Source organism: Schistocerca gregaria, unplaced genomic scaffold, assembly GCF_023897955.1.
Source record: "Schistocerca gregaria isolate iqSchGreg1 unplaced genomic scaffold, iqSchGreg1.2 ptg000778l, whole genome shotgun sequence".
Classification (NCBI taxonomy): domain Eukaryota; kingdom Metazoa; phylum Arthropoda; class Insecta; order Orthoptera; family Acrididae; genus Schistocerca; species Schistocerca gregaria.
The window spans coordinates 67,501-75,000 of NW_026062148.1; the positions used below are offsets into that span (position 1 = coordinate 67,501).

The 7,500-nt window shown below is 53.3% G+C and overlaps 3 non-coding genes across 3 annotated transcripts in view; all 3 read left to right on the plus strand.

Moving 5' to 3' along the window:
- Positions 1-4,134: 4,134 nt before the first annotated feature.
- On the plus strand, positions 4,135-6,027 carry LOC126321956 (small subunit ribosomal RNA). The gene has a single exon (XR_007558682.1). It is a non-coding gene; the product is annotated as a small subunit ribosomal RNA (ribosomal RNA).
- A 369-nt stretch (positions 6,028-6,396) lies between these two features.
- On the plus strand, positions 6,397-6,551 carry LOC126321944 (5.8S ribosomal RNA). Its single transcript, XR_007558672.1, has one exon. It is a non-coding gene; the product is annotated as a 5.8S ribosomal RNA (ribosomal RNA).
- A 188-nt stretch (positions 6,552-6,739) lies between these two features.
- Positions 6,740-7,500, plus strand: part of LOC126321968 (large subunit ribosomal RNA) — a 4,222-nt gene continuing 3,461 nt past the window's right edge. The window contains exon 1 of the ribosomal RNA XR_007558693.1: positions 6,740-7,500. This exon is cut by the window's right edge and continues 3,461 nt beyond it. This is a non-coding gene — a ribosomal RNA (large subunit ribosomal RNA).

The window sequence follows — 7,500 nt, forward strand, 5'->3', positions numbered from 1 at the left end:
AATGCGACAATGTCGAGTGCACCCTCTCTGCCACATTGCACCGTCGACACTATGATAACCAGACCAGTAGGTCCACCTATAAAAGCACAATACCACACTCCTCCGACAACTACCATTGCTCAGATAAACCAACACCACCAACACACATCCTACACAGAGGGGCACCAAATATCACCACCCGCCCTCGTGTTATACCACATGAAAAATTGCAGAAGTGAGAGACACAGACCCGCCAGCCTCTTGCTACAAGCATCGAACCGACGTGACGTATCTGACGGTGACTCAGGCATCCGCGTACTGCCACCACTATCCACCCCCCCCCCTCTCCGCCCCCTTCCCACACAATACCAAATTTAACCAACTTTATCGCTTAACCTAACTGTGGTTTTACCAGATTATCGCTTAACCTAACTGTGGCTGTACCAGATTATCGCTTAACCTAACTGTGGCTGTACCAGATTATCGCGTAACCTAACTGTGGCTGTACCAGATTATCGCTTAACCTAACTGTGGCTGTACCAGATTATCGCTTAACCTAACTGTGGCTGTACCAGATTATCGCTTAACCTAACTGTGGCTGTACCAGATTATCGCTTAACCTAACTGTGGCTGTACCAGATTATCGCTTAACCTAACTGTGGCTGTACCAGATTATCGCTTAACCTAACTGTGGCTGTACCAGATTATCGCTTAACCTAACTGTGGCTGTACCAGATTATCGCTTAACCTAACTGTGGCTGTACCAGATTATCGCTTAACCTAACTGTGGCTGTACCAGATTATCGCTTAACCTAACTGTGGCTGTACCAGATTATCGCTTAACCTAACTGTGGCTGTACCAGATTATCGCTTAACCTAACTGTGGCTGTACCAGATTATCGCTTAACCTAACTGTGGCTGTACCAGATTATCGCTTAACCTAACTGTGGCTGTACCAGATTATCGCTTAACCTAACTGTGGCTGTACCAGATTATCGCTTAACCTAACTGTGGCTGTACCAGATTATCGCTTAACCTAACTCAATTTGTCCCTTAACCTAACTCAATTTGTCCCTTAACCTAACTCAATTTGTCCCTTAACCTAACTCAATTTGTCCCTTAACCTAACTCAATTTGTCCCTTAACCTAACTCAATTTGTCCCTTAACCTAACTCAATTTGTCCCTTAACCTAACTCAATTTGTCCCTTAACCTAACTCAATTTGTCCCTTAACCTAACTCAATTTGTCCCTTAACCTAACTCAATTTGTCCCTTAACCTAACTCAATTTGTCCCTTAACCTAACTCAAGTTGTCCCTTAACCTAACTCAAGTTGTCCCTTAACGTAACTCAAGTTGTCCCTTAACGTAACTCAAGTTGTCCCTTAACGTAACTCAAGTTGTCCCTTAACGTAACTCAAGTTGTCCCTTAACGTAACTCAAGTTGTCCCTTAACGTAACTCAAGTTGTCCCTTAACGTAACTCAAGTTGTCCCTTAACGTAACTCAAGTTGTCCCTTAACGTAACTCAAGTTGTCCCTTAACGTAACTCAAGTTGTCCCTTAACGTAACTCAAGTTGTCCCTTAACGTAACTCAAGTTGTCCCTTAACGTAACTCAAGTTGTCCCTTAACGTAACTCAAGTTGTCCCTTAACGTAACTCAAGTTGTCCCTTAACGTAACTCAAGTTGTCCCTTAACGTAACTCAAGTTGTCCCTTAACGTAACTCAAGTTGTCCCTTAACGTAACTCAAGTTGTCCCTTAACGTAACTCAAGTTGTCCCTTAACGTAACTCAAGTTGTCCCTTAACGTAACCCACGTTGTCCCTTAACGTAACCCACGTTGTCCCTTAACGTAACCCACGTTGTCCCTTAACGTAACCCACGTTGTCCCTTAACGTAACCCACGTTGTCCCTTAACGTAACCCACGTTGTCCCTTAACGTAACCCACGTTGTCCCTTAACGTAACCCACGTTGTCCCTTAACGTAACCCACGTTGTCCCTTAACGTAACCCACGTTGTCCCTTAACCTAACCCACGTTGTCCCTTAACGTAACCCACGTTGTCCCTTAACGTAACCCACGTTGTCCCTTAACGTAACCCACGTTGTCCCTTAACGTAACCCACGTTGTCCCTTAACGTAACCCACGTTGTCCCTTAACGTAACCCACGTTGTCCCTTAACGTAACCCACGTTGTCCCTTAACCTAACCCACGTTGTCCCTTAACGTAACCCACGTTGTCCCTTAACGTAACCCACGTTGTCCCTTAACCTAACCCACGTTGTCCCTTAACGTAACCCACGTTGTCCCTTAACCTAACCCACGTTGTCCCTTAACCTAACCCACGTTGTCCCTTTGCCTAACATAGTTCACTGCTCGGAATCTCTGGTGTCGTTGTTATCCTCATGTAGATGTCTTGCGAGTGTTGCTTACTTTCCACATATTCCCGCTATCCACTGTCAATTGTACTGCAATAGGACTATATCGGCCCCCCCCCCTCCCCTCTCTTTGTGTCTCTGTCCTCTCAAGCTGGTCGGTCTGGCGTTTGAGTGTTAAATGAGCCTCGCAGCTGTTCAGTTGCATTCAGATGTCGACGCCCTCAGTGTACGTCGTGGTATGGTCTGTGTCCATTGTCCGCTGATGTCGTACGCGTAACCCACACGCTGTACCGATCATCGGTAGTTACGTACAGAGTGAAGTAGTGTGATACGTGTGACCGTACGCTGGCTGTGCCCAACGGTGTCGAATCTCAATTTCCATATGTTGTGCTCGATGCTACTTGTCTCGTCTCCCAATAACAGCTAGGTTGCACTGTGGTACGCCGTAGAGGCGTGTGGGAGGAACGTACGAACGCATTGTATGTCACCCTGGGTCGCTGGGGGTGGTGGTGCGGTGAGTCAGGTCAGGTCAGGTCAGCGTGAGCCGTCTGATGTAGTGACGCTTGTATTCCGACTTTGTCGTATTGCCTCACACAAAGTGCTACCCTGGTGGACCGCGTTCCATATCTGGGACATGCCGCAGATGCCGGTTGACAGTGGATCGCGGAAGGGACATCGCATACGTGCGCGGGCCACCTTCCACGTGTTCTCTTCTGCACATGTCGCAGTGTGTATGTGGTCTGATGTAGCGTGTCGTGACACATGACATCCTGGCATGCAAGAATTGTTGAATTCGCAAATGTAGGTGGACATCTACGTTTACTGCCCAAGATACGCAAATGAACTGGAAATCCGTTGTTGAGCGGTTGTTCACGCTGGAGGTGAATCTGTGATGGCGACGATCGGTACAGCTATTAACCGGTTGTTTCAGCGGTACCCGCCACATCCACACACGTGACTAGGCCCATGTGGGTATGAAGCGATACGCGGCGGTGGCTTGGTGGGACTGTTCCCGGCCGGTGAAGGGGGGCCGCCCGGCGTGTTGGCCGCGCGCTGCGTGGGCGCACGCGCAACAGGCGGCTGGTGGGGGGCGCCGAGTGGCAGGAGCGCCAGCCGACGGGCCCGGCAGGCGGCGCAGCTACGCTGCGGCGCACCCTGCACGCGGCGCCTGGCGGCCAAAGTTGGTTCAGCCGAGCCCGGTGCGAAGCGCGGTGGACATCTGCAGTGTGCTAGTCTGATTGAGGACTGTGTGCGTTGAGGATGCGCCGCCGCCTGGCACTCGGCGCCGCGACGCCGTCTGCTGCTCGGTCGCCCCAGCGGTTCTCGCAGGTGGTTTGTATCGCAGTTGTGCGGACGTGTTGGCGCGTGCGCTGTGCTGGGAGAGTTCGCTTCTGCACCCAAGTGGGGCTTTGCCCTTGTGTGGCGCTGGCGTTGGAGCTGCCGGTCACCATAGGTGGCGCGTGTTGTCTCCCGCCGGCAATGCCACGACAGCACGCTCCCGGGCCTCTGTCGGCAGCGGCAAGCTCAGTTGGGAGCAAGGGTGTTCTCACTAAAACCGTCTACTCGCCTAACTCCGGGCGATTGCGCCTCTCTCGAAACCGACCAAGTACCTAGGACGGCGCTGCGCGCCGCCGGGACCTGAGAGGGTTTCGAGGTGTATCGTGCAGGGGAGCTCGGCCTCCTCCTGTTTGCAGAATAATTGAGCGGACGCTTGCGTGTTCGCGCGGGCCCCCGGGACACACTCCCGGGCGGCCGGCTGCTCAGCTCTAGTTGACGCAGCTCCCTGGTTGATCCTGCCAGTAGTCATATGCTTGTCTCAAAGATTAAGCCATGCATGTCTCAGTACAAGCCGCATTAAGGTGAAACCGCGAATGGCTCATTAAATCAGTTATGGTTCCTTAGATCGTACCCACGTTACTTGGATAACTGTGGTAATTCTAGAGCTAATACATGCAAACAGAGTCCCGACCAGAGATGGAAGGGACGCTTTTATTAGATCAAAACCAATCGGATTGGCTTGTCTGGTCCGTTTGCCTTGGTGACTCTGAATAACTTTGGGCTGATCGCACGGTCCTCGTACCGGCGACGCATCTTTCAAATGTCTGCCTTATCAACTGTCGATGGTAGGTTCTGCGCCTACCATGGTTGTAACGGGTAACGGGGAATCAGGGTTCGATTCCGGAGAGGGAGCCTGAGAAACGGCTACCACATCCAAGGAAGGCAGCAGGCGCGCAAATTACCCACTCCCGGCACGGGGAGGTAGTGACGAAAAATAACGATACGGGACTCATCCGAGGCCCCGTAATCGGAATGAGTACACTTTAAATCCTTTAACGAGTATCTATTGGAGGGCAAGTCTGGTGCCAGCAGCCGCGGTAATTCCAGCTCCAATAGCGTATATTAAAGTTGTTGCGGTTAAAAAGCTCGTAGTTGGATTTGTGTCCCACGCTGTTGGTTCACCGCCCGTCGGTGTTTAACTGGCATGTATCGTGGGACGTCCTGCCGGTGGGGCGAGCCGAAGGGGTGCTTTCGCGTCCCGAGGCGGACCCCGTTTAAATCCTACCAGGGTGCTCTTTGTTGAGTGTCTCGGTGGGCCGGCACGTTTACTTTGAACAAATTAGAGTGCTTAAAGCAGGCAAGCCCGCCTGAATACTGTGTGCATGGAATAATGGAATAGGACCTCGGTTCTATTTTGTTGGTTTTCGGAACCCGAGGTAATGATTAATAGGGACAGGCGGGGGCATTCGTATTGCGACGTTAGAGGTGAAATTCTTGGATCGTCGCAAGACGAACAGAAGCGAAAGCATTTGCCAAGTATGTTTTCATTAATCAAGAACGAAAGTTAGAGGTTCGAAGGCGATCAGATACCGCCCTAGTTCTAACCATAAACGATGCCAGCCAGCGATCCGCCGCAGTTCCTCCGATGACTCGGCGGGCAGCCTCCGGGAAACCAAAGCTTTTGGGTTCCGGGGGAAGTATGGTTGCAAAGCTGAAACTTAAAGGAATTGACGGAAGGGCACCACCAGGAGTGGAGCCTGCGGCTTAATTTGACTCAACACGGGAAACCTCACCAGGCCCGGACACCGGAAGGATTGACAGATTGATAGCTCTTTCTTGATTCGGTGGGTGGTGGTGCATGGCCGTTCTTAGTTGGTGGAGCGATTTGTCTGGTTAATTCCGATAACGAACGAGACTCTAGCCTGCTAACTAGTCGCGTGACATCCTTCGTGCTGTCAGCGATTACTTTTCTTCTTAGAGGGACAGGCGGCTTCTAGCCGCACGAGATTGAGCAATAACAGGTCTGTGATGCCCTTAGATGTTCTGGGCCGCACGCGCGCTACACTGAAGGAATCAGCGTGTCTTCCTAGGCCGAAAGGTCGGGGTAACCCGCTGAACCTCCTTCGTGCTAGGGATTGGGGCTTGCAATTGTTCCCCATGAACGAGGAATTCCCAGTAAGCGCGAGTCATAAGCTCGCGTTGATTACGTCCCTGCCCTTTGTACACACCGCCCGTCGCTACTACCGATTGAATGATTTAGTGAGGTCTTCGGACTGGTACGCGGCATCGACTCTGTCGTTGCCGATGCTACCGGAAAGATGACCAAACTTGATCATTTAGAGGAAGTAAAAGTCGTAACAAGGTTTCCGTAGGTGAACCTGCGGAAGGATCATTACCGACTAGACTGCATGTCTTTCGATGTGCGTGTCGTGTCGCGCAACACGCTACCTGTACGGCAGTGGCCGTGCGCCGCGTGCGGAACCACGCGTGCCTCTCAAAACTAGCGGAAGTGTTGTTGTTGTTGTTGTGTGGTACGAGCGCTGAAGCTCTGGAGCGGCTGGCCTGCGGTACCTGGCGCCTGGCGCCGGTTTTGAATGACGTTCGCCCGAGTGCCTGTCCGCTCCGGTGTGGAGCCGTACGACGCCCATCGGCTGTGAGGCCGTTGGACACAAAAAAAAATAGTGGAACAGGGGCCGTCAGACGCCTCAGTCCCGCAAATGCTACTGTCTTGAAAGAGACAGTGGGAGACTGAAAAGGAAAAGATCACCCAGGACGGTGGATCACTCGGCTCGTGGGTCGATGAAGAACGCAGCAAATTGCGCGTCGACATGTGAACTGCAGGACACATGAACATCGACGTTTCGAACGCACATTGCGGTCCATGGATTCCGTTCCCGGGCCACGTCTGGCTGAGGGTCGGCTACGTATACTGAAGCGCGCGGCGTTTGTCCCGCTTCGGAGACGTGGGAGTGTCGTGGTCGCCTGTGTGGCCGGCCGCGTCTCCTTAAACGTGCGATGCGCGCCCGTCGCCTGGCGGTTCGCATACCGGTACTTTCTCGGTAGCGTGCACAGCCGGCTGGCGGTGTGGCGTGCGACACCTCGTACAACGACCTCAGAGCAGGCGAGACTACCCGCTGAATTTAAGCATATTACTAAGCGGAGGAAAAGAAACTAACAAGGATTCCCCCAGTAGCGGCGAGCGAACAGGGAAGAGTCCAGCACCGAACCCCGCAGGCTGCCGCCTGTCGTGGCATGTGGTGTTTGGGAGGGTCCACTACCCCGACGCCTCGCGCCGAGCCCAAGTCCAACTTGAATGAGGCCACGGCCCGTAGAGGGTGCCAGGCCCGTAGCGGCCGGTGCGAGCGTCGGCGGGACCTCTCCTTCGAGTCGGGTTGCTTGAGAGTGCAGCTCCAAGTGGGTGGTAAACTCCATCTGAGACTAAATATGACCACGAGACCGATAGCGAACAAGTACCGTGAGGGAAAGTTGAAAAGAACTTTGAAGAGAGAGTTCAAAAGTACGTGAAACCGTTCTGGGGTAAACGTGAGAAGTCCGAAAGGTCGAACGGGTGAGATTCACGCCCATCCGGCCACTGGCCCCCGCCCTCGGCAGATGGGGCCGGCCGCCCGCGCGGAGCAATCCGCGGCGGGGTCGTGTCCGGTTGCCTTTCCACTCGCCGCGGGGTGGGGCCGTTCCGGTGTGCGGTGGGCCGCACTTCTCCCCTAGTAGGACGTCGCGACCCGCTGGGTGCCGGCCTACGGCCCGGGTGCGCAGCCTGTCCTTCCGCGGGCCTCGGTTCGCGTCTGTTGGGCAGAGCCCCGGTGTCCTGGCTGGCTGCTCGGCGGTATATCTGGAGGAGTCGATTCGC